The sequence below is a fragment of the Ranitomeya variabilis genome, chromosome 2 (genome assembly GCF_051348905.1).
Source record: "Ranitomeya variabilis isolate aRanVar5 chromosome 2, aRanVar5.hap1, whole genome shotgun sequence".
NCBI classification, from domain to species: Eukaryota; Metazoa; Chordata; class Amphibia; order Anura; family Dendrobatidae; genus Ranitomeya; species Ranitomeya variabilis.
The window spans coordinates 19143082-19170231 of record NC_135233.1 but is presented as its reverse complement, the minus strand read 5'-3'; the positions used below and the strand labels follow the sequence as shown (position 1 = coordinate 19170231).

The following is a 27150-nucleotide window of genomic DNA, read 5'->3' as shown; positions in this document are numbered from 1 at the left end:
AGTTTACACTGGCAATGTGCTGCTGACAACAAGGCTTTTTGTTCCAGCAAAAACAATCCGAATATGCAGCATTTTACTTGTTTAGTAAAATACACCCCATAGTCCTCCATATATTATAATGTGCTCCATAGTCCTCCATATAGTATAATACACTCCCTATAGTCCTCCATATATTAAAATACACTGCTCAGTCCTCCACATAGTATAATACACTCCTCATAGTCCTCCATATAGCATAATACAATCCTCATAGTCCTCCATATAGCATAATACAATCCTCATAGTGCTCCATATAGTATAATGCACCGCCACAGTCATCCATGTAGTACAATTCACTTCCCATAGTATAATGCACCCCATAGTTCTTCATATAGTATAACGTATTCCCCATAGTCCTCGATACAGTATAATGCAGCCCACATATAGTATAATGCAGCCACCCCAGAGTATAATGCAGCCACCCCAGAGTATAATGCAGCCACCCCAGAGTATAATGCAGCCACCCCAGAGTATAATGCAGCCACCCCACAGAGTATAATGCAGCCACCCCAGAGTATCTAACCCCCATAGAATATAATACAGCCCACCTCCCCATAATATATAATGTAGCCCCCCATAGAATATAATGCAGCCCCCCATAGTATATAACGCAGCCTCCCCCATAGAATATAATATAATATACCCCCACAATAGTATATAGCACAGCCACATAGTACATAACATGGCCTCCCCCATAGAATATAATATACTCCCCATAGTATATAGCAAAGCCCGCATATTATATAGCACAAACCGCATAGTATACAGCACAGCCTGCATACTATAGCACAGCTCGCGTAGTAGATAACACAGACCACACAGTAGTATACAGCACAGACCACACAGTAGTATACAGCACAGTCCACACAGTAGTATACAGCACAGCCCACAGAGTAATATATACAGCACAGCCCACAAAGTAATATATACAGCACAGCCCACAAAGTAATATATACAGCACAGCCCACAGAGAACTATATACAGCACAGCCCACAGAGAACTATATACAGCACAGCCCACAGAGAACTATATAAAGCACAGCCCAGAGTACTATATACAGCACAGCCCAGAGTACTATATAAAGCACAGCCCAGAGAGTACTATATACAGCACAGCCCAGAGAGTACTATATACAGCACAGCCCAGAGAGAACTATATACAGCACAGCCCACAGAGTACTATATACAGCACAGCCCACAGAGTACTATACACAGCACAGCCCACAGAGTACTATATACAGCACAGCCCACAGAGTACTATATACAGCACAGCCCACAGAGTACTATATACAGCACAGCCCACAGAGTACTATATACAGCACAGCCCACAGAGAACTATATACAGCACACAGTAGTATACAGCACAGAGCACAGCCCACAGAGAACTATATACAGCCCACAGTAGTATACAGCACAGAGCACAGCCCACAGAGAACTATATACAGCCCACAGTAGTATACAGCACAGAGCACAGCCCACAGAGAACTATATACAGCACAGAGCACAGCCCACAGAGAACTATATACAGCCCACAGTAGCATACAGCACAGAGCACAGCCCACAGATAACTATATACAGCCCACAGTAGTATACAGCACAGAGCACAGCCCACAGAGTACTATATACAGCCCACAGTAGTATACAGCACAGAGCACAGCCCATAGAGTACTATATACAGCCCACAGTAGTATACAGCACAGAGCACAGCCCACAGAGAGCTATATACAGCCCACAGCAGTATACAGCACAGAGCACAGCCCACAGAGTACTATATACAGCCCACAGTAGTATACAGCACAGAGCACAGCCCACAGAGTACTATATACAGCCCACAGTAGTATACAGCACAGAGCACAGCCCAGAGAACTATATATAGCACACAGTAGTATACAGCACAGAGCACAGCCCACAGAGTACTATATATAGCACAGAGCACACAGTAGTATACAGCACAGAGCACAGCCCACAGAGTACTATATACAGCCCACAGTAGTATACAGCACAGAGCACAGCCCACAGAGAGCTATATACAGCCCACAGTAGTATACAGCACAGAGCACAGCCCACAGAGTACTATATACAGCCCACAGTAGTATACAGCACAGAGCACAGCCCAGAGAACTATATATAGCACACAGTAGTATACAGCACAGAGCACAGCCCAGAGTACTATATATAGCACAGAGCACACAGCAGTATACAGCACAGAGCACAGCCCACAGAGAGCTATATACAGCCCACAGTAGTATACAGCACAGAGCACAGCCCACAGAGAGCTATATACAGCCCACAGTAGTATACAGCACAGAGCACAGCCCACAGAGTACTATATACAGCCCACAGTAGTATACAGCACAGAGCACAGCCCAGAGAACTATATATAGCACACAGTAGTATACAGCACAGAGCACAGCCCAGAGTACTATATATAGCACAGAGCACACAGCAGTATACAGCACAGAGCACAGCCCACAGAGAGCTATATACAGCCCACAGTAGTATACAGCACAGAGCACAGCCCACAGAGTACTATATACAGCCCACAGTAGTATACAGCACAGAGCACAGCCCACAGAGAACTATATACAGCCCACAGTAGTATACAGCACAGAGCACAGCCCACAGAGTACTATATACAGCCCACAGCAGTATACAGCACAGAGCACAGCCCACAGAGAACTATATATAGCACAGAGCACACAGTAGTATACAGCACAGAGCACAGCCCACAGAGAGCTATATACAGCCCACAGTAGTATACAGCACAGAGCACAGCCCACAGAGAGCTATATACAGCCCACAGCAGTATACAGCACAGAGCACAGCCCACAGAGAACTATATACAGCCCACAGTAGTATACAGCACAGAGCACAGCCCACAGAGAACTATATACAGCCCACAGCAGTATACAGCACAGAGCACAGCCCACAGAGAACTATATACAGCCCACAGCAGTATACAGCACAGAGCACAGCCCACAGAGAACTATATATAGCACAGAGCACACAGTAGTATACAGCACAGAGCACAGCCCACAGAGAGCTATATACAGCCCACAGTAGTATACAGCACAGAGCACAGCCCACAGAGAACTATATACAGCCCACAGTAGTATACAGCACAGAGCACAGCCCACAGAGAACTATATACAGCCCACAGCAGTATACAGCACAGAGCACAGCCCACAGAGAACTATATACAGCCCACAGCAGTATACAGCACAGAGCACAGCCCACAGAGAACTATATATAGCACAGAGCACACAGTAGTATACAGCACAGAGCACAGCCCAGAGAGCTATATACAGCCCACAGCAGTATACAGCACAGAGCACAGCCCACAGAGAACTATATATAGCACAGAGCACACAGTAGTATACAGCACAGAGCACAGCCCACAGAGAACTATATACAGCCCACAGCAGTATACAGCACAGAGCACAGCCCACAGAGAACTATATACAGCCCACAGCAGTATACAGCACAGAGCACAGCCCACAGAGAACTATATACAGCCCACAGCAGTATACAGCACAGAGCACAGCCCACAGAGAACTATATACAGCCCACAGCAGTATACAGCACAGAGCACAGCCCACAGAGAACTATATACAGCCCACAGCAGTATACAGCACAGAGCACAGCCCACAGAGAACTATATATAGCACAGAGCACACAGTAGTATACAGCACAGAGCACAGCCCACAGATAACTATATACAGCCCACAGCAGTATACAGCACAGAGCACAGCCCACAGAGAACTATATATAGCACAGAGCACACAGTAGTATACAGCACAGAGCACAGCCCACAGAGAGCTATATACAGCCCACAGCAGTATACAGCACAGAGCACAGCCCACAGAGAACTATATATAGCACAGAGCACACAGTAGTATACAGCACAGAGCACAGCCCACAGAGAACTATATACAGCCCACAGCAGTATACAGCACAGAGCACAGCCCACAGAGAACTATATACAGCCCACAGCAGTATACAGCACAGAGCACAGCCCACAGAGAACTATATACAGCCCACAGCAGTATACAGCACAGAGCACAGCCCACAGAGAGCTATATACAGCCCACAGCAGTATACAGCACAGAGCACAGCCCACAGAGAACTATATACAGCCCACAGTAGTATACAGCACAGAGCACAGCCCACAGAGAGCTATATACAGCCCACAGTAGTATACAGCACAGAGCACAGCCCACAGAGAACTATATACAGCCCACAGCAGTATACAGCACAGAGCACAGCCCACAGAGAACTATATACAGCCCACAGCAGTATACAGCACAGAGCACAGCCCACAGATAACTATATACAGCCCACATCTCTTCTCTTCCTCCCCTCACCTCCTCCGAGAATGGCCCCACAGTCCAGAAAAAAAAAAAACTCTCCTCACCTCTCCTCGTGCCCAGCGTTGCTTCCTGGTTCCTGCTCCTGTCTCAGCAGCTGCAGTCTGCCCGGGACACAGCAGGTGCGCGATGATATGACGTCATCGCGCACCCGCAGTGTCAGAGGCAGAGCGGGGAATGATGGGAGAGGAGCGTCTGTAGACGCTCTCTCCTCCATCATTGCATAAGTTACAATACCTGCATCAGCAATTCTTCCTGCGTATCCGATGAGTCCCAGGAGAGCATAGACTCCTGCGCTGTCAGGAGCAGTTTCAGCCATCTCTTCGACCCCTCTGGATACTTTCCTTCTGAGAGCAGAGCGGCGTGTCAGCCCGGGCGCCATCTTGCCGTGAGGGGGAGGTGGCCGGACGGCAGGTGAAAGTTGCGGTTACTTGAGGTCAGGGTGATTTGTACCCAGGGCATTCTCCAACTGATCCTGAACCTGGAGGGGGTAAGGAGTATGCTCACATGGGAGGTGTCCCGCAGCAGCAGCAGTCTTGTGGTGAGCTGGAGACATAGATCTCCCCTGGATAATGTGCTTCACAAGATGGCGGATTACCACAAGATGAAGATGGAGGACATCTCTCCCCCTCCCTCTGCATGTCTCAGAGCCCTTGCTTTTCCCCAGAGTTATGAAGACCCCCATAAATAGGAGCAGACAGGATGGGGAAGTGAGGGAAACGTTTTCCCAGAAAGGCCCCCCTAAGCTATCGTCTAAAATCACTCAGAGGGGGGATTGAAGTGACTATACAGGGGAGACCTCTGAGGAGGAAGAGGGCCACTTGGGATATCACCCTCCGCCACTGTGGGTGAAGTTTCTCTCACGCTTTCCTTCAAAAGATGATTTTAAATCTTTAATAGCAGAGGTCAAAGATACATGCAGATCTGAGATAGCCTGTGTGCGACAAGACCTGCAGCTTTTGTCTGGCCGGATTGATTCTTTGGAGGGGGAACACGATCTCACCAGATCCCATATGTCTGAATTACATCAGGCATCTATTTCACAGCAGAAAACTGTTAGAGAGTTTCAGGTTCAACTGGAAGATCTGGATAATAGGGGCAGGAGATGTGACATTAGGGTGAGAAGAGTCCCAGAGTCTAGTGAGGAGGAAAACACTAAATTAATTCTACAGGATATTTTTAATTCCATTCTGGGAGATTCAGCCTCAACGCCTATTAAATTTGATTGAGCTCTTCGGGCCCTACAGCCTAAGGGGTCATCACCTTACCCACGAGACATAATCTTTTGCCTCCATGATTTTGAAATTAAGGAACATATCATGTAAAAAGCCAGGTCCCAGAGAGAGATATTGTATCTGGACACCGCAATTCAGTTATTTCCAGATTTGCCTCACATTACTTTGCAAAAAAGGTGACTCCTCAGGTCCTTATTGACCATCCTGAAAGATCTTCCAATCTGGTCTGATCACGCTCCTGTTGTGCTGAACCTCAAATCCACGCAACCGTTCACTAGGGCTTGTCATTGGCACTTGAATGAGTTCTTAATTAAGGACCCAACTATCTGAAAGACCTTATTGGACCATCTCACTGATTTGTGGGGATTAGAAATAGTTTAAAAGTTCTCTCTATGTGTAAAGCTTAAAAATGTCTTCTTTATACAAGACATGCAAATTGTCTCCAGAGAGGAAGAGAGCTAGAACTCTAGTGCCACCTATTGGAAGATAGCAATCCTACAAGTCAATGTTGACCCTTTAACGAGCTTTGTCACATGACTTAGGATAATAGCCAAACCAGAAACTCAATTTGCAGACACTGTGTTTCGGGGTACTGCCCCTCGTCAGTGCAAAGATGGCACTAGAGTTCTAGCTCTCTTCCTCTCTGAAGAGACAATATGCATAATTAGCATATTACCCAGAGGTAGCATTGCTGCTTTAAGTCTCCTCATCTCGGCATGCTTAGCATGTCGATCTCCGCAAGGAGAAGCGATTATACATAACAAAAATACTGCAAAAAAAGTTAATAAAGCCCACACACTATTGGTGTATATAGGCTACTGAAAAAAACGGCTTTGACCTCACATCCTCAGGCCCTTAAGGGGGTAGACGGTACGATTCATTACAACCAAACAGAAATCTCGAACTTATTCTATGATTTCTATCATAGATTGTATAGTCTACCAGATACTCTTCCCTCAAATAGGGCTAACAGAGACATCATATCGCAAATTTTTTAATCAAATTTAAACCTTCCAGTTCTCCCCCCCGAGGCTTTATTGACTCTTAACTAACCGGTGACTTGAGAGGAGATTGTGGACATCCTGAAAGATCTTCCTTAGGGCAAATCTCCTGGGCCGGGTGGGTTGACGTATCTGTATTATAAAACTTTTATACTCCCCATATGGTCAATATTTTTAACTCCTTTTTGGAGGACTCTCCCATTCCGGACATGCTATCATATTCTTATTTAACCTCCTTCCAAAGGCTGAAAAGATCCCTTAGATTGTTCAAACTATTGTCCCATTGCACTATCGCTAATCTGGAAATATTCACTTGTATACTGGCCAATAGGCTTAACTGCTGGCTACCCCAATTTTGTCAATAAGGATCAGGTGGGTTTTGTCCCTAATCGACAGGCGGGGGGGATAACACCATAAAAATAATTTATAGTCTCTCATATTAAGTCTAAAGGCATTTGACCACTTAAATTGGTCCTTCTTGATTGAGACTTTGAAGATTATTGGTATTTTGGGTTCTTTCTTGACAGCCATAAGAGCACTATACAATTCCCCTTCGTCCTCAATCAAACTACCATCCCATACCTCCCCCTCATTTAGTATCTCAAACGGCACACGTCAGGGATGCCGCCTATCGCCTCTATTGTGCATAGAACCACTGGCGGCAATGATTGGCGGTGGTGGCAACAAAACCCTAATATATCAAGAGTTGAGGTTAACAACAATGTATATAAGATTTCTTTGTTTGCAGATGACGTCCTCTTAACCCTAACTAAGCTCCGTATGACATTACCTAATCTTATGGAAGATTTAAAAAAGTATGGGGATCTATCGGGGCATAAATTGAATACTTCTAAAACATAAGCCCTACCATTAAATATTCCTCCTGATGTATTGGACCATTTAAAGTTAAACTTTAAATTTCGATGGAAGTCTGAGGCTATCAAGTGCTTAGGGGTTAACTTGTCTTCTTCTTATAGCAATCTATACCTTTGCAATTTTCCGTCCCTTCTGAGTGAACTGAGGAAACTGATGGACAGGTGGAAGCCACTCTCGCTTTCATTAATAGGCCGTATAACTTCAATAAAAATATCTCTCCTTCCCAAGCTACTTTATTACTTTGAAACTTTACCGGTCAAGGTTCCCATGAGTGAACTTAAGTCCTTACAGACGGCCATAATGAAGTTCATTTGGAATGGTAAGTGTCACCGGATCTCCATAGAAATGTCCTCGTCTCATAGATCACAAGGGGGCCTTTCCATCCCTGACATTATTAATTATTACTGAGCTCATTTACATAGGATTCCTTTGTGGGCTTCAAAATGGGCATATAATAAATGGACAGAAATAGAAAAACTATGGCTGGCCCCAATCCATCTGAATTCATTACTGTGGGCAATTAAGTCCACAAAAATGTCAATGTCTTTGCTGGGCCCTATGCAGTTTACGAGGGAGGTCTGGCTTTCATGTATGCAGAAGTTCAGTTTGGCCTCCCCTAATTCGCCAATGATTTCCTTCAAATATCAACCTCTGCTACCAAATAGTATGGGTTCTGTAATGGTTCACCCGTGGATATCTGCGGGATTATTCAGATTTTCAGATCTGGTTGACACTCTGGAGCTTCTTCCGTTTGACGATATCAAGTCCAGATTTGCCATTTATAAAAAAGATTTTGTCCAGTATCTGCAGATTAAGCATCTTGCTTCTTCACTCTATGGCCTACCGAAGGTGTCTTTGCCGACACATTAAGAGAGGATTTGCAAAAGGGGTCCGTCGACCAAATTAACAATTTCATAAATATATAAGATTCTAAATTATCTCCATGGAGGCCAACAACTAAAACATCTCTACGTGAGCAGAAGGGAGCCTATTCTGGGGAGGGGGTTGTCATCCCAGTGTTGGCAGACCAGTTGGGAAAAAGCAGCCAAATCCTCCATTTGCACTCTGTATAAGGAAAGTCAGTACAAGATATTGATGTTCTGGTATCACACCCTTGATCTCCTCCACAGATTGAACGCTCAACTCTCAAACTTGTGCTGGCACTATGGCTCTGAGGTAGGCACTCAGTGCCATATCTTCTGGTCTTGTTCATGGGTTTTGGGGATGAAGTGAGAGAATTACCCTAATTAGCAGGGTTCTCTATGTGGAGGTTGAGCTTGATCCCGTTACATATTTGTTAAATGTCTCTACTAAAGGGATGGGGAAAAATTCAGCCAAGTTGTTGTTACATATCCTTATATCGGCAAGGTATCTGGTAGCACTTCACTGGAAGCAGACCTCTCCTCCTCCTCAGCACTTACTGAATAGAATAGCGGACATTCGTAGGATGGAGTATATGACGGCTTTGTTGGGAGCGAGAGTGGATGGATTCCACTCTGTTTGGGCCTCTTGGGACTATTACTGGGCTCAGAGAAATGGTTAGGTTTTTCTTACCTCCTCTCGCCTCTTTTGGAACCTGCATCTTCCCCTCCCCTTTATCTGTGAAGTCTTGTCTTTTTATGTGAGGTCCATGTGTATTACATCAAATATAATTTTCTTCTGTTAAAATATTGAATGATGGAGCTGGCTAACAGTGGTGCTAACAATAATGGTTCTTATTCATATCTGAACACTAGTATTTAATGTTTCATTTTACAGCTTGATTTTCCGCCACTAGAAGGAATACTTCCCTTTATTTCACCTCACATTATTTTGTCCTTGAATCTTCTTTAATCCTCTTTTTATTGTTTTATCTATGATGTTCCTGAATGTAATTGTTTGTTTGGATTGTGTCCAAATGTTAAACTATACAATTTCAATAAAAATTTACACTTAAAAAAAAATAGCCAGAGGACCCTCATGTAAAAGGACCTGAGGAACCTCATTTAAAAGGGCTGAAGGGCCTACATGTAAAAAGAGCCTGAGGACATACATGAATAAGTATATGACCCACATGTAAAAGGGTAGGAGGACATATATGTAAAAGGACCATGGACCTACATGCAAAAGGGCCAGCAGAACTACATATAAAAGGCTAAAGGACATACATGTAAATAAGCCAGAGGACCCTCAAGTGAAAGGGCCAGAGGACTTGTAAAAAGGCTGGAAGACCCTCATGTAAAAAGTGCTTGAGAACTATCATGTAAAAGAGCCAGAGGACCTACATGTAAACGGACCAGAGGACCTACATTTAAAAGGGCTGGAAAACCTACATGTTAAAGAGCCAGAAGACCTACATACAAAATAGTTAGAGGACCACTATGTATGATGATCTTCTCGAGAGATGACTGGCTTGCTAACTAGGATTATGTTACAAACTGTCCATTTTGATAAAATATATATTTTTTAAATCTTTCATATTGTTAGGCAGGCTCACCTGGTGAAGTGGTGAACACATCTGCCACGGGCATCAGTGTAGCAGAGGAACTGGAATCCGTAGACAGGAAGCATTGATCCTGGAGACTGCAGACAGATAGCAGTGGTCCTGGAGTCCACAGACTGGTAGCACTGGTTCTGGAGACAGATAGCAGTGGTCCTGGAGTCCACAAACTGGTACCACTGGTCCTGTAGACTGCAGACAGATAGCAGTGGTCCTGGAGTCCACAGACTGGTAGCACTGTGTCATGATCCAATTTTGGATTTGTGGCAGATCTGGTTTGCCTCAGTTTAAAACCTTTTTTCCTTTCTGGTCATCGAGGGTTAATGTAGGTTTCTCCCCCGGTGGCCGCTGGTGTTATTGCATTGCTGCTGGGTCAGCTGATGCTTGTGGTGACCACTCCTTCCATCCTTTAAATGGTCACCTGGTTCATCAGCTGACTGTCGGTGTTAGTTCATTCTAAAGCGACCAAGCTGGGAGAAGGAGCTTGCTGGGAACTGTTGTTCTACTGCTGTGTCCAGTGAATCTGGTGTTTCTTCCTGCTGTGCGGTGTCTTGCAGCATTAAGCTAAGTGTTTTACCTTTACCTTGTCTGTATTTCCTTACCCCGTGTTGTATTAGTGCAGCGGTGGGACCAGTGCTCTCATCTGCCAGTTCCCTACTTAGGAATAGGTGCAGGGCAAGTGAGGGACTAGGTATCCTGGTCGGCGACGGGTTGAAAGAACCGTATAGGGACGGTAGCAAGATCAGGGCACATCTGCAGGCCAGTGCAGGAGGTGCCCATTCCCCCAGTCCCTATCGTCAGGGCCCACCGTTGTAATTGTGTCCCCGGTGTTCCCTTGTGTGTTGTGCTGTTCGTGACAGGCCTACTGTTGGGTTGTCTTATACCGGGTCAGTCACATCGTGACAGTCACGTCGCGACATTAACACCGACCGTCTCATTTTTTCTGGTGAGCCATGGCTCAAATTCAAGCCTTTGCCCAACTGCTCCAGACTCTCACCACTGAGCTTAAGGATCTGCGTGGTGAGGTGGTGCAGAAGCTGCCGCAATTATTGGGGTTCTGGGTCTTGGCTCAGGTTCAGGCTCTACCAGAACCCAAGATATCTCTCCCGGACAGGTTCTCTGGAGGGAGAGATACATTTTTGGTTTTTAAGGAAGCCTGCAAGTTATACTTCAGGCTGCGCCCTCGTTCATCAGGGAGTGAGGAACAACGGGTGGGAATCATCATTTCCCTTCTTAAAGGTGATCCCCAATCCTGGGCCTTCTCCCTGCCAACCAATTCACCATCCCTATGGTCCGTGGACGAGTTTTTTACGGCTCTGGCGCTGGTGTATGGTGATCCAGATGGCGTCTCCCTGGCGGAATCCTGACTCCGTAAGATCAAGCAGGGGGGTCGGCCGGATGGAGTACTGTTCAGAGTTCAGGAGGTGGGCCACTGACACACAGTGGAATGACCCGGCCCTTAGGTGTCATTTTGTGCAGGGTCTGTCCCCTAGGTTGCAAGATACTCTGGTACAGTACGCCGCTCCCAAGTCGTTGGAGGCCGCCATGTCCCTTGCCATCCGGGTGGATAGATGCTTGAGGGAGAGGCATACACCAAATGTGCCCTCTGTAGTCCTTGCTAGGGAGGAGGGCACACCTGTCCAGGCAGACGAACCCATGCAGGTGGGAGGAGTTGGTTTCCAAACCGGGTTGTCTGGGGTTCGCCGTGGTGTGGGGGCATGTTTTTACTGTGGGCAGACTGGTCATTTTATCAATGTCTGCCCAGCTCGCGCCAAAATTCCTGTTCCATCTAAAAAGCCGCGTCCCCATGGTTGTGTGGAAGGAAGCGACCAGGGAGTGTATATTTCCTCCATTTTCTCGTCTCAGTGTACCTTACCTGCTGAGGTGGTTGTTGGTGGGGTAACTGAGAATGTTCCCGTTCTTGTGGACAGTGGTGCAGGAGTCAATTTGGTGGATGCTCATTTTGTCCAGACCCATGGCCTGATGAGTAGGACGCTAGCGAGTCCCTTAAGCGTTCAGGCCATTGGCTCTGCCCTGCTCAGGCAGGGGAGCATTACCCAAGTCGTAGACAATATACATCTGCGTATAGGGGCTTGTCATGAAGAGTTCCTGTCATGCTACATCTTGGAGGGCATACCAACTCCCATGGTCTTAGGTCTCCCTTGGTTGAAAAGACACAATCCGGTCATAGACTGGCGGTCCAGAGAAGTAGTCAGCTGGGGTCAGTCGTGTGATGACTGTTGTCCGGGAACTACGATCTCTGCCGTCTTTTTACAACCTACCCCTTCTTCTCCAGTGGGGGCAGTAGAGGTGCTTGAAGGGAGTAGGGGCAAGACTCTACCCTCACAACATTCAAATCCAGTATGTCAGAGACCTCTTAGGAGGAGGGGTCAGAGGAGGGTGGTGGTTCCCTCGATGCATAGTGGGGGAGTGAGTTTGGCTACACAGGGGGACGCCTCGGTCGTCGGTTCTGTAAAAAGTTCACCATCTTGTGGCAGTCGCATGCGTGAAAATAAACGTTCAGGTCCGGACCTGTGTGTGAATGATTACGTATGAGTGTCCACCAAAAATATCAGGTGGAAGTGTGGAACTGGAATCTGGAGTTCAAGGGTAATCAGTAGTGTTGAGCGATACCGTCCGATACTTGAAAGTATCGGTATCGGAAAGTATCGGCCGATACCGGCAAAGTATTGGATCTAATCCGATACCGATACCCGATACCAATACAAGTCAATGGGACTCAAGTATCGGACGGTATCCCTGATGGTTCCCAGGGTCTGAAGGAGAGGAAACTCTCCTTCAGGCCCTGGGATCCATATTAATGTGTAAAGTAAAGAATTAAAATAAAAAATATTGCTATACTCACCTCTCCGACGCAGCCTGGACCTTACCGAGGGAACCGGGAGACTTCTTTGCTTAAAATGCGCGCTTTTACTTCCTTCCGTGACGTCACGGCTTGTGATTGGTCGCGTGCCGCCCATGTGGCCGCGACGCGACCAATCACAGCAAGCCGTGACGTAATTTTCAGGTCCTCAATGCCTAATTCTAGGCATTCAGGATTTTAAAATTACGTTCCGGCTTGTGATTGGTTGCGTGCCGCCCATGTGACCGCGACGCGACCAATCACAGCAAGCCGTGACGTAATTTCAGGTCCTGAATGCAGAAATAGGCATCAGGACCTGAAATTACGTCACGGCTTGCTGTGATTGGTCGCGTCGCGGTCACATGGGCGGCACGCAACCAATCACAAGCCGTGACGTAATTTTAAAAATGCGCGCGTTTCCTGCCTCCCGTGACGTCACGGCTTGTGATTGGTCGCGTCGCCCATGTGACCGCGACGCGACCAATCACAAGCCGGAACGTAATTTTAAAATCCTGAATGCCTAGAATTAGGCATTGAGGACCTGAAAATTACATCACGGCTTGCTGTGATTGGTCGCGTCGCGGCCACATGGGCGGCACGCGACCAATCACAAGCCGTTACGTCACGGAAGGAAGTAAAAGCGCACATTTTAAGCAAAGAAGGCTCCCGGTTCCCTCGGTAAGGTCCAGGCTGCGTCGGAGAGGTGAGTATAGCAATATTTTTTATTTTAATTCTTTGTTTTACACATTAATGTTGTTTCGATACCGATACCCGATACCACAAAAGTATCGGATCTCGGTATCGGAATTCCGATACCCGCAAGTATCGGCCGATACCCGATACTTGCGGTATCGGAATGCTCAACACTAGTAATCGGGCCTTATCGGGTGTCAGCCATTGTCAGTCTGAAGAATTACCAGTTGGAGTTACCCTCAGTAATGCCCATACACAACTCATTCCACAGGTCGGCGCTCTGGAGATTTGTGCCGCCCACGGTGCCATATCCATCGTGCTGTGTCTACCGTAAACCTGAGGGTCAGGTGATTGAGGAGGTGAACTCTGGTGGTGAATTGAGGCGTTCTCACTGTAGGTTGTTTACTGGTGAGGTCCAGTGTTGAGGGTCCAGAGGCCCCTCATTGAAAGGGGGGTACTGTCACGATCCAATTTTGGATTTGTGGCAGATCTGGTTTGCCTCAGTTTAAAACCTTTTTTCCTTTCTGGTCATCGAGGGTTAATGTAGTTTTCTCCCCCGGTGGCCGCTGGTGTTATTGCATTGCTGCTGGGTCAGCTGATGCTTGTGGTGACCACTCCCTCCATCCTTTAAGAGGTCACCTGGTTCATCAGCTGACTTTCGGTGTTAGTTCATTCTTCAGCGACCAAGCTGGGAGTAGGAGCTTGCTGGGAACTGTTGTTCTACTGCTGTGTCCAGTGAATCTGGTGTTTCTTCCTGCTGTGCAGTGTCTTGCAGCATTAACCTAAGTGTTTTACCTTTACCTTGTCTGTATTTCCTTACCCCGTGTTGTATTAGTGCAGCGGTGGGACCAGTGCTCTCATCTGCCAGTTCCCTACTTAGGGATAGGTGCAGGGCAAGTGAGGGACTAGGTATCCTGGTCGGCGATGGGTTGAAAGAACCCGTGTAGGGACGGTAGCAAGATCAGGGCACATCTGCAGGCCAGTGCAGGAGGTGCCCATTCCCCCAGTCCCTATCATCAGGGCCCACCGTTGTAATTGTGTCCCCGGTGTTCCCTTGTGTGTTGTGCTGTTCGTGACAGACCTACTGTTGGGTTGTCTTATACCGGGTCAGTCACATCGTGACAGTCACGTCGCGACACACTGATCCTGTAGACTGCAGACAGATAGCAGTGGTCCTGGAATCCACAGACTGGTAGCACTGGTCCTGGAGACTGCAGACAGATAGCAGTGGTCCTGGAGTCTGTAGACAGGTAGCACTGGTCCTGCAGACTGCAAACAGGTACTGAGCAGGCTGCAGTGCACAGATAAACTAGAAGTCTTACTACCAAGACACAGGTGTGTCTGTTGGTAGGCCTTATATAAGACAAGGTAGATGATTATATAGGAGCACGCCGGGCTACTGGCAATGATCGATACGGAGAAAAAGAGAGTTTAGCGGACTGGAGTGAAGGGAGCAGAGCCTGGACCCGGCACTGGTGTGTAACGGGAGCCATGAATTTCAGGACGAGGAACCCTCTGTTGCGAGATAAATAAGGAGCTCCCATATTTACCAAATCTTTACTGAATATCCTGTGGTCCATACGGCAGAATATTAGCAATCTATCTAGTAATTATTATATTCTTTTTTTGTAAGATCTTTTTTTTTAGTTTTCTTCAAGTTTCGCTCCCGAACTCTCCCTCTTCCAAACACCTCTGCTACTGTTTTTTTTTTTTAAAAAAAGTCAAAGGTCCCGATTCATCATTGCTGTTTCTCCAGTTTTCTGGAGAAATTTGCTCCTTTTTAGTGGCTTTAGTATTTGCTCCACTTTTAAAGCTGACTTTCTTTCAAATTTCAGGAATAATATCCAAATTGCCCTGGTGTAAATTACAGTAAGTTTAAGACTTTTACCTTCTCTCGTTTTTAAAAGAGAAAATATGGCTGACAAGTGCAGTAAGAGAAAAAGTTGCAAAATATTTGCATCAAATTTTGCAACTTTTTCACACCGCTTCTTCCATAAAGGAGCAATTATCATTAAGGATCAGGAATATTTTTTTGCACTTCATTGCTATTTGCAACATTTTGCGCTACCAGACGTTTTCCTGATTTCACTTATGGATTAAGCAAAATGATGAATTATACATACGGCCAGGGACGGCTGATAAATGAACTGGATACACCAGTGAAATCTGAATTGATGCTATGAGGCGATCCTTTACTATTAGTCATTCCTCTGGAAAACACTTTTATCAGCGGAGCACATAAGAGCCGCCGCTCAAGAGCATCGCTCGTAAAGTGCTTGTAATAACACAGTATTGGGCACAAAACCCTGTGTGCTCCGGTTGCACCCAGAGCTGTTTGCTAATCGTCTCATAAAAGTTGCGTATTCGTCGTTCTGAGTGACGCGATTAAATACAGAAATTCCCCAAAGTGATCTTGATACAGTTTAGCAAATTTGATGTGGGAAAACAAATTGCGGAGAGAATAAATCTGAATTTGGAGTTTCGTACAATAAGAATTGTCAGGTGAGTCATGCAATACCCAAAATGGAGAAAGAGGCAAAGAATGCGTTATTTAAAGGAGATGTGATGCTATTTATACCTGATATGGGTGGCTAGTACTTAATCCCAGGATGTCACATGGGCCATAAAATACATTATACCTTTAAAGCAAAGCTAGGTAGGACTGGGTTAAATCCTAGCCAAGCAGGTGTTAATTAGATACACAAGGCTAATTTTGACTAAGAGCCAGGAAATGAGTTCCCCTTCTGTCAGTCTAATGGATGTTGTTGAGCAGAGTGCAGTGTGTTGAAGCTAGTGAGTGACCAGCCAAAAATGTGAGCTATAGCAGGGAGAGGGACAAGCCAGGGTTTTTCTCTGAGTAAAGGTTGCATTGGTCAGCTAGGAAAGCTGAGCAGTCTGTGTGTTGGAGTTGCAACGTAGCTTGTGAATTCTGTTAAACTTGAATTGTGCTTGGAGTTGAACACTTCTGTTTGGTGCTGGAAGATGCTGGAGGTCATACCAAGACTTGTGGGTTTGTTTTTTTGTGAGCTATTCCCATTTGTGGTTTTGTTCTCTATGGTAGTCCCTAAAGGCTCAAAAGGGATTCTCCACACCCCTCTACAACAGTTAACTACAACTCCCTTCCATGTAAAGTCCAACACTCTTCATTGCACTTATTCTCCACCAAACTCATTCTTCCCACAGTCCCGACTGACTCATAAAGCTAAACACATGGGTTGATCATATGCATCAATCTTCACCGGTTAGGTGGTGGCCCACGAGGAACTCTCCCATGCCATATTAATGCAGGTGATCAGAATGCCACAGAGGAGACAACAGACAGGATCAACAATCTACTTCTACTTTATTCACTTAACAGGGTTAAATAAGGGAAATATTATTATCACAGATAAATCGCACAAAAACAATATTCTCAGTATCATTTACAGTCAATTACATGCACAGAGATATAATGATTAGTACATTATAAGCGATATGTCCTGAAGATCAGTTCGGGGTCTACAATCAAGCCTTTGTTTAACCGGGAAGACAATAAATGCCGTATTTAGCAGGAACAATCTCTAGGGCCCCCTTGTAACTTTCTGGGTCCTGACAAAGTCTTATAATGCTTTCTGGCCCACTTTAGCATCAGCTGGACCCCATCTCATCTGAAGTCTCTTCCCTGCCCTCACCCAGCACTATAAGTCTCTGCTGAAATGAACGGCCAATCCCACATGTCTCCACCTTGCCATTCGGCCCAGGCTCGGGTCTCTGGCCGGGTATCCTCAGGGCTTCTTTGGTGCCTGACCACCACTGAGTGTCTCCTTGGTCTGTATTAATGGGGGCTGAACCTCAGCTGTTGACCGGCGTTGTCTGGGTCAGCAGCCTTGACTGTTGTCGTTTGGGTCTTCGGTGCTTGACCCTTGTCATCTGAGTCTGGGCATTGCTGGTCCAACCATCTGCGACCAAAACTGTCAAAGCTGCTGAAGCTGCAGCAGGACCTACTGTCACTTCCCTTGGAGACAACTCTTCTTCTAGGCCTGGCCAGGCCTTTTATATTTAGTCACTGCAACACAGGTGTCACCTGACCTGATGTGGCCCTTTAAACTCTTCCCCTAGGGACCATGTACTTCCTTCTTGGTTCCTGCTAACATAACTCTTTCTTTTTTACTTTCAGTTTTCTCCAGCAGATGGCGGTGTTCACTTAGAGTTACTCACTCCCGTCTCTCCTATCCATCTCCCTACATTCCTCCCTTCTTTAAACTCACCAGTCCTTTGCCGGTGCTCGATTTCAAGCTTGAATCCCCACCATGGTGGGCACCTGTTACACAGCAAATAAGCATTCGGGGACTGCCTGTGAGTCACTGTAATGTCCTAGCCATCTTGCTAGTGGCACTACTGTGATTGGCTGGCTGTGTGACATCATCAGGGGTTATATAAGGACAGGCGCCACCAGGCTCGGTGGCACACTGATGCCATTGCACAGCTCTGTGACAATTACTGTACCAATCAGTTACTTAACTTGTGTAATATAATACAATTTGGTCTATAGACCTGTAAGCTGCACAGCTGTACACAGGGCTGTTCTTATCCTGACAGCTTTTGAACATCAGTAATAGTTTATACCTCCATCTTATATATGTAACTTTGTTTGTTCAAATCTGTTCAGGATCAAATCTCTGTTCCTCGGCCACATTCTTTGTACGTGTGGTTATCACCTTTGCATATAATTTAATTCATTTATTTTACATCTTCGGTATTATGTATTGTATATATACAACATCTTTTTCACAGGATGTATTGATCATACCCCCCTACTGGTCACTCTGCATTTATCTTATTTTTAAATATTTTTTTTTATCTTGTAATTAATAAAGATTTGTGCTATTAATGGCTCTCTACATTCTGCTTTAGGCCTAGGGAGGGAGAGAGATTTGCAGGTGCAGGGAGAGTGGCTGCATACAGTCTCTAGGCAGGAGTTAGGGCTTTGCACCGCTGCTAAATGTATAGCTATGGCAGTTGACCACATTTTTATTTTTGGGGTTAAAAAATTTGACTATATTGTCATCCATAGAGTATTTTGGGCTTTGTGGTACATTTCTGTGTTATATAGCACGCCAAAAAAGTGTTCAAAAATGTTTCTGTATTGAATTACTCGACCATAGAGTATTACATGCTTTGTGGTACATTTTGGTGTTACATAACTCTCCAAAAAAGCCTTGAAACATTTTTCTGTATTCAATTACTCATCCATATACCATTACGAGCTCTGTGGTACATTTCAGTTGCATATAACACTCCCAAAAAGCATTTAAAAATGTTTTTCTATTCAATTGCTCATCCATATACAATTACGTGTGCTGTGGTACAGTTTGGTGTTATATGCTAATCCAAAAAAAGTTGAAACATTTTTCTGTATTCAAGTACTCATCCATATACTATTACGTGCTCAGGGTACAATTCGATGGTACATAAGACTCTAAAAAAAGCTTTGAAAAATATGTCTGTATTCAATTAGTAATTCATAGAGAATTAGGACTCCAAAGACTTCAAAAAAGCATTGAAAAATGTCTCTGGATTCAATTACTCATTCATACAGTATTACGTGCTTTGTGTTAAATTTCGGTGTTATAAAACACTCCAAAAAAAGTTCAAAATTTTTTTATCAACACAATTAATCTTCCATACAGTTTGATACGGTTCTTGTTAAATTAGGGTGGTATATTAATCTAAAAAAAAACTCTTCCAAAAAATTTAATGGATTCAATCATTCATCCATACAGTTTAATGCTGTTCTTTTTAGATAACAGTTCTATATAAAATGTTAAAAAAGTTGCAAAATTTAATATGTATTCCATTAGTCATCCATACAGCGTAATGCGATTCTTGTTATATTATGGTGGTATACAAAACTTCAAAAAACCCTTCCAAAGATTTTTATGGATTCAATTATGCATCTATACAGTTTAACGTGGCTCGTGTAAAATTACAGTGGGTTAAAATTTTTGAAATCCGCTCAGCCTGGTACAGTTCACAAAATATTTTTGTTCCTGAAATTGTCTATTGTAATACTGTATATACTGCAGAACCTGCTTTGTGTGAAATTTCATTGGTTGAAATAAAAAACAAAATTGGCCTGTTACAGGTGTACAAATTTGGCCCTGCAGTACTCGGTCCCCAGCCACCACTATTTTACTCGCCTTGTACCTGCACATGTCCAGGAACATCACCTGAGTCCTTACCGACGCGGTTAATGGAATTGTCTACTTAAAGACCAACACGTGGACAAGCGCTTGTGGCCAGGGATGCTACATTTCACTGACGGCACACTGTGTGAACACTGTCGAGGCCAGGGCCTAGTCCCAACCTGGCAAGGCACATGTGCTCCCAACACCGAACATTGATGGTCCCACTTCTATCAGGGTTTCCTCCACTTCCTACACCAGTTCCTGCACCTCCTCTTGCTCCTCATCATCCTCCATCTCTGATGTACTATCAGAGCACGCATCAGCAGCACTGCCTTATACACAATTCTTGGACTGAATAAATCGCCAAATTCCATTTTTTCTTTATATTTTAAAGGGTTGGAAACCTATCGGTGCACCTATCAATATTGGACTGCTGTAGCCCTCTAGTTATCCTGCTATGGACTTGTCAGCTCTTCTACCCTTCAATGTTGTCTCTGATCTTCAATCTTCATTAATTCAGAGTCGGTCTGAGTTCCCGAGATGTCATTTGTTGTGTCAGGCTAATGTCGTGCGGCCGGTATCTCAGTATCCAGCATTGCATCCTGACAGTAGACTGAAGCATAGTTACTGCTATCCGCTGCCCAGATCTTCTTTTGTTTGAAGCCTCCTCTGGTCGGATTATCTTCACAATGTGATATTTGTATTTGTAACAGATGAAGGAAGCCTACGGGCACCTGCTCTGCTCAGAGCCAGAGTCTTCTGCATGGAGATTGGTTCCGCGCTGCATTTTTTGTAGAATGAATAATTTACAGGCAGGTATTCTGTAGGAGAAATCATCGGTTCATGTGGCATAAAATATCTCATTAGACTGCGCATTTCTGCACGATCAAGAAAGGCTATCAAAATGTGTCCAGATCAAGATGACCCCGTGATACCTTAGGGGAGAAAATGTCTGAAATCTCATTTTATAATTCATCTTGATTCTATTTTCTGGTGGAATTGGAGCAATTATAGAGATTGGTAAAAAGTGAATGTGACGTTATCCATTGGGGAAGAAAGTCATACATAAAAAAGCAAGAGGCAAAGTAATGACCCTGTGACACTGCAGGCCAAAGAGTCCATGTAACGGTGCGAACCTTAGAGGCTCTGTTATATTGCTGAACAGACTCCCCTCCCCCTAGAAAGTGCTGTCCAAGTTCCCCCATAACAGTGTCGGCAGGCGGGTCTGTAATAGTGATAATTAAAGTGTCCCTGGAATTGAAAATGATCATGTAATAGGGAAGAAACAATGTCTGTGTGATAGTGCAAACCACAGTGCCCCTGTCATAGCGCTGACCAAAGTCCATGTGTCAATCAAAATAACCATGTATTAGGGCCGGCTGGAGAGAAATGCAAGAAACAGAGCTCCTGTAATTGTGCTCACCAGAGACACTGTGATAGTGCTCACCAGAGACACTGTGATAGTGCTGACTAGACACACTGTAATAGTGCTGATCAGATACTGTGATAGCGCTGACCAGACACTGTGATAGTGCTGACCAGAGACACTGTGATAGTGCTGACCAGATACTGTGATAGTGCTGATCAGATACACTGTGATAGTGCTGATCAGAGACACTGTGATAGTGCTCAACAGAGACACTGTGATGGTGCTCACCAGAGACACTGTGATAGTGCTGACCAGAGACACTGTGATAGTGCTGACCAGACACTGTGATAGTACTCAACAGAGACACTGTGATAGTGCTGACCAGAGATACTGTGATAGTGCTGACCAGATACTGTGATAGCGCTGACCAGACACTGTGATAGTGCTGACCAGACACTGTGAAAGTGCTCAACAGAGACACTGTGATAGTGTTCCACAGAGACACTGTGATAGTGCTGGCCAGACACACTGTGATAGTGCTGACCAGAGACACTGTGATAGTGCTGACCAGACACTGTGATAGTGCTGACCAGAGACACTGTGATAGTGCTGACCAGATACTCTGATAGTGCTGATCAGATACACTGTGATAGTGCTGATCAGAGACACTGTGATAGTGCTGACCAGAGACACTGTGATAGTGCTGACCAGACACTGTGATAGTACTCAACAGAGACACTGTGATAGTGCTGACCAGAGATACTGTGATAGTGCTGACCAGATACTGTGATAGCGCTGACCAGACACTGTGATGGTGCTCACCAGAGACACTGTGATAGTGCTGACCAGAGACACTGTGATAGTGCTGACCAGACACTGTGATAGTACTCAACAGAGACACTGTGATAGTGCTGACCAGAGATACTGTGATAGTGCTGACCAGATACTGTGATAGCGCTGACCAGACACTGTGATAGTGCTGACCAGACACTGTGAAAGTGCTCAACAGAGACACTGTGATAGTGTTCCACAGAGACACTGTGATAGTGCTGGCCAGAGACACTGTGATAGTGCTGACCAGAGACACTGTGATAGTGCTGACCAGACACTGTGATAGTGCTGACCAGAGACACTGTGATAGTGCTGACCAGACACTGTGATAGTGCTGACCAGAGACACTGTGATAGTGCTGACCAGATACTGTGATAGCGCTGACCAGACACTGTGATAGTGCTGACCAGACACTGTGAAAGTGCTCAACAGAGACACTGTGATAGTGTTCCACAGAGACACTGTGATAGTGCTGGCCAGAGACACTGTGATAGTGCTGACCAGAGACACTGTGATAGTGCTGACCAGACACTGTGATAGTGCTGACCAGAGACACTGTGATAGTGCTGACCAGATACTGTGATAGTGCTGATCAGATACACTGTGATAGTGCTGATCAGAGACAATGTGATAGTGCTCAACAGAGACACTGTGATGGTGCTCACCAGAGACACTGTGATGGTGCTCACCAGAGACACTGTGATAGTGCTGACCAGACACTGTGATAGTACTCAACAGAAACACTGTGATAGTGCTGATCAGAGACACTGTGATAGTGCTCAACAGAGACACTCCTCAATTAACCCCGTTATGGTCCTAATAACCATATGGGAAGTGGCTGCCCAGAGTGACTCATTAACCGCTTGCTTTCCATTTTTCTCTCTACCTCCTTGCATCGCATATACTTTATCATTATCCGGAATAGTTGATGTATTTTTGGCCCCTTTCGTGGTTTCATCTCGTATCTCGAGGGCTTATAATTATAGAGCCAATCACTGCCCTGAATCGTCTCTGACTCCGTCTGCAGCGCCCCCTGGATTTCATACTTGGTATAAAACTATAATTTTGCTCTTTTTAGAAAGAATTTCTTCCCCTGAAATGTTAAGTTTCCCGACACAGAGGAGAGATTCATTCCCTATGCAGATCGTATCCTATTTCCAGCTGTGATAATACAGGGCAACGACGGGGCAGACGAGCCGCGCGGAATCAACACCTGCAGCTCGCAGCAATTTCAGCCTTAAAAATGGAGGAGTGGAGACCCGGCTGTAGATTCTCTCCAAAATATTTACAGTCAGAGGAGGCAGATGCGGGCGACGGCTCCGTGCGGATTGATAATGAAGCGTAATTACTGGTGTCTTCTCACTGCATTAATAATTAATTGCGATTCGGGGTAAACAACTGAAGGAAACTTTCATTTGCGAATCTGGAAGAGATGGAAATGGGAGAAGAGATGAGAAGGCACAGATGTGACTTCATGGAGATGTCAATATTCTCAGGGTTCTTAAAGGGATTGTCCGGACTATTTGATAACTAAAACATCAATGGATCTAACATTTAAAAAATATGTTTAGATGTGATCCCACAAGACATTGAGGACAATTGTAGCTTCAGCTTTGTGGGAACAGTTTGGGGCAGACCCTTATCTGCCCCCCATGACTGTGTCCAGTGCACAAGGTCCATACAGACGTGGGGGAACATGAGCAGCCGCATAAAGCCCTCACATCAGCCTCATCCAACATCCGGCCTCCCCCAACATCAAGGTCTGACCCCACAAATGGTCCTCTGGGTAAAGGGGCAAAAATCCCCGCAGACACCTCCAAAATCTTGTAGAAATCCTTCCTAGAAAAGTGGGCGAGTGCAGAGGGGCGACTCCATATTAATGTCTATGGGTGTAGATCGAGGTCAGAAAAGCTTCTGCAGGTGGATGTGGAGGGGGCACATACTTTTCTCCATGTCGTCTATTTTATTAATCTCCTTTAATAGTTATGTATACTTTTGCAATAATCCTCTTCTATATTTCTCCACTGCTCCAGTCTTCTGCAGTGTTCTGCATTCAGCTCCCATCCAGGGACTTGTGCTGCTTCTAATTACGGAAGCTAAAGCGAAACTTGAAACAAAGTTTTATTCTGTAAAATTTAAAAAAATCTGTAAGTAAAAAATATATAAATAAAAGATAAAGTCAAACATTATTTAATGAATAACTGAAATCATAACATTGCGGGTTATAGCTAAATTAGTGACAAAATGAACAATTGGTGGAGAAAGGGAGAACTTGATGGATCTAGGACTTTTTTCAACCTATGCAACAATTTAATGAATAAATTAAATGAGTATACAGTATATCCATCACTACAATAGATTATTCATAAACCTAATACTTCCAAACTACACCCACATCATTGTGATCCCATGTATTTAAGGTTTCGTCATGAAAAGTCCATTTTTTGCCAAAATTTTTGGTGCACTGTGACCTCCATGATGTTTGTGGTCACAGTTTTCTTTTTTTTATAATGGATACTTTTTAGATTCTTCCATTTTTCCAACTTGTTTTTAAAAAATAAATTTCCCATTTAGAAAAAAGTAATTCTGAACATCTAAATCTGAGAAAAACAGGAGATAAATAATTGTTAACTTTTTTTTTCCCAATAATGGGCGAGTTTCTACCAATCAGATAATCGCTGCTGATTATCTGGCTCAGAACAGGAATCAATTTCCAGAGTGGCGTCCGGCGAGCCTCGCGCTGAATTATGAACCGCTTCATACACATCGGCTTTCTGGCAATGTGAAAACAAAGTCAAACAACTTTCCCTGGGACACCAGACATTTGTCACGGTGACAGCATTTCAATAGCTCTCAGACTATGAAGCCCCTCTGAAGGTGGATGTTACACGCCCGGTGCCAGCTTTTGGTTCCATTTGAGGAATATTTATGATGCTGCCCGCTCTAGAGCAACTACCACAACGTGCGATGAGAAGTAACAGGCTTGGATCAATATAGCATTAATTGTCTCAATTATACAAGCACAATAATTATTTAAACTTCTTGACTACAGCAGAACAACATAACTCCTGTATGGCTGAGAGGAATCCCTACTGCTCCACGCTACAAAACTAAAGCATTCCTGTACCACAACATGATGGCCCCAATTAACAAACACTACAGAGATACGCTGGTGGGTGTGGACCCACTGCGCCACCGGCCGGGCATAACTAAGTGACTATTTGGTATTTACTAACACCTCTGGTGGTGAGGATAGGCATGGCCACCGATAGACACCAGGCACCACTCCAGGGTAGTCCCTGGATCTACAGCAGCTTACCGGAGGGTCAGAGACACAGGTACGAGGTACAGGTGGACATTGGCAAAGACGTGGCCAGAGAATCCGGTGACAGGGCAGGCAACACAGATTCAATCTACGTAGCCAAGGTCAGGAGCAGAGAGCTCAGGATAAACAAGTAGGCTAACCAGGTCAGAAAACAGTAGAGACAAAAAGAGAGAGCACCTTACAGGAAACTAAAACCTTAGATCAGGGGAAGACTGGGGAGAGGAGCCGCCTGATAAATCCTCTTCTGCTTGGGGATAGGCCAGGGAAGTTAATCTCTGCAGGATACAGTTAAGTTCCTGCAGAGTGTAGCCATGCCGTTAAAGCCAGGTGGAGACTAACCAGCATTAGGAGGATGCAACAGTGTTGGAAATGCTTCAAGAGGCAGCTCAGCGAGACAGCACCTTACTGGGGAAAGGAGAGCGGTGACCACAGTGAGTAGGGTGACGCTTACAACCAGTGCAAGTCAACAGCATGACAATTGCCATTATCAGGGTTGGACTGGCCCACCAGAGAACTGGAGAATCCTCCGGTGGGCCCTGACTTCTCCTTCTGGAGAGTTCATAGTGCAAACCTTGCAGCTGCTATTGGCCTCTTGAGTGGGGGAGATAGGTGGGCTTTCAGGATCAAATCCTCTGGTGGGCCCAATGTTCTTCAGTCTGACACTAGCCATCATTCTCCATCATATGGAGTCAGTACTTCCAGTGGTCCAGTATGGGTTTATATACATGTAATGAGGTTTTTGTGACCCTACTTACATATTTACATGCCTCAAAATATTTCTGCTTGCTTTCTGCTGCACTTCCAGAAAAAAAAGTTGCTGCACTAATGTCTAGCATGCTACTTATTTCCCATGGGTTCTGTATGGAAAAGCTTAGGATTAGCCCTATTAAATGGAGTCTGTCAGCAGGATTTCATCCTCAAACTGTATGTGCATGTAGCTCTGTCAAACACAAGTCCAGCAATACTTTTACATGGTCAGTCTGTTCCTCCATTACTGAGAAATCATCATTTGACTTTACATGCAAACAAGTGCTATGGTAGATCTGAAGCCTCTGTCACTCCAGCTCTATTCTACCACCAGCACTGCCTCCTCCTGCTTAAATGACAGCTTCTATTTTGTGTGTCTTCAGGCATAGGAGCCATCATTGATGTATGAAGCCGCAGTGCTGGGCAGGTAATAGAGCTGGAGTGACAGAGGCTTCTTTTCTACCATAGTTCTTTCCTTTCTGAGACTCAGCACCTTTGACATTTTTGGCATTTTAAGCACACAATTCTAATGACTTGTTTCTTTGACTAATCTAAAATGAAGAACTGAATTATAGCGCTTTTCTCATTTCACAAAAGAGCTCTCTGTGCCCAACCATCTATTTCCCAAGCAGCACTCCTTATGGTCAGACATAGTATTGCAAGTAAAATTCCCACTTATATTTCCATCTCATTTATTTGGGACTTATCCTGTGATTTCGGATCCCACCTTTGACACTTGTCTGTATCTTGAGAACCAGGTCTACCAGGGATGAAAAGATGTCTATGCATGTGTGGCTCTCTCCATTCACTTCTTCGAAGATTACCGAGCTGATCTGCAGTAAATGAATGGAAAATGGACTTTAGTCATGAAAATGAGATGGGACAACAAGACCTCCTGTCCTGGATACTTAGGAATGTGGTGGTGTCAATCAGCTCCATCTAATTTCTGCCTTTGATGTGACGTCTCTCAATAATTCGGGATTCTGCTGTTGGAGGTGTTTTCCGAACTTCTCATACCTTCCAGGATGTCTAATAATGACAACTTTTGCTTTTGGCAGGATCCTTTTTTGGTGAGTCTCTTGTTACTTCTTTTAAACAAAAGTAATTCCTAATCGACCTCTGTTGTTTCTGCTTGAAGCTTTTCCGCCTGATACTCTCC

The 27150-nt window shown here is 44.9% G+C and overlaps 1 long non-coding RNA gene across 1 annotated transcript in view; it reads right to left on the bottom strand.

Moving 5' to 3' along the window:
• Positions 1-23881: 23881 nt before the first annotated feature.
• Positions 23882-27150, bottom strand: part of LOC143809028 (uncharacterized) — a 51174-nt gene continuing 47905 nt past the window's right edge. The window contains exons 2-3 of the long non-coding RNA XR_013222032.1: positions 26719-26824; positions 23882-24045 (exon numbers count right to left, since the gene is read on the bottom strand). This is a non-coding gene — a long non-coding RNA (uncharacterized LOC143809028). The remainder of the gene's footprint in view (positions 24046-26718; positions 26825-27150) is intronic.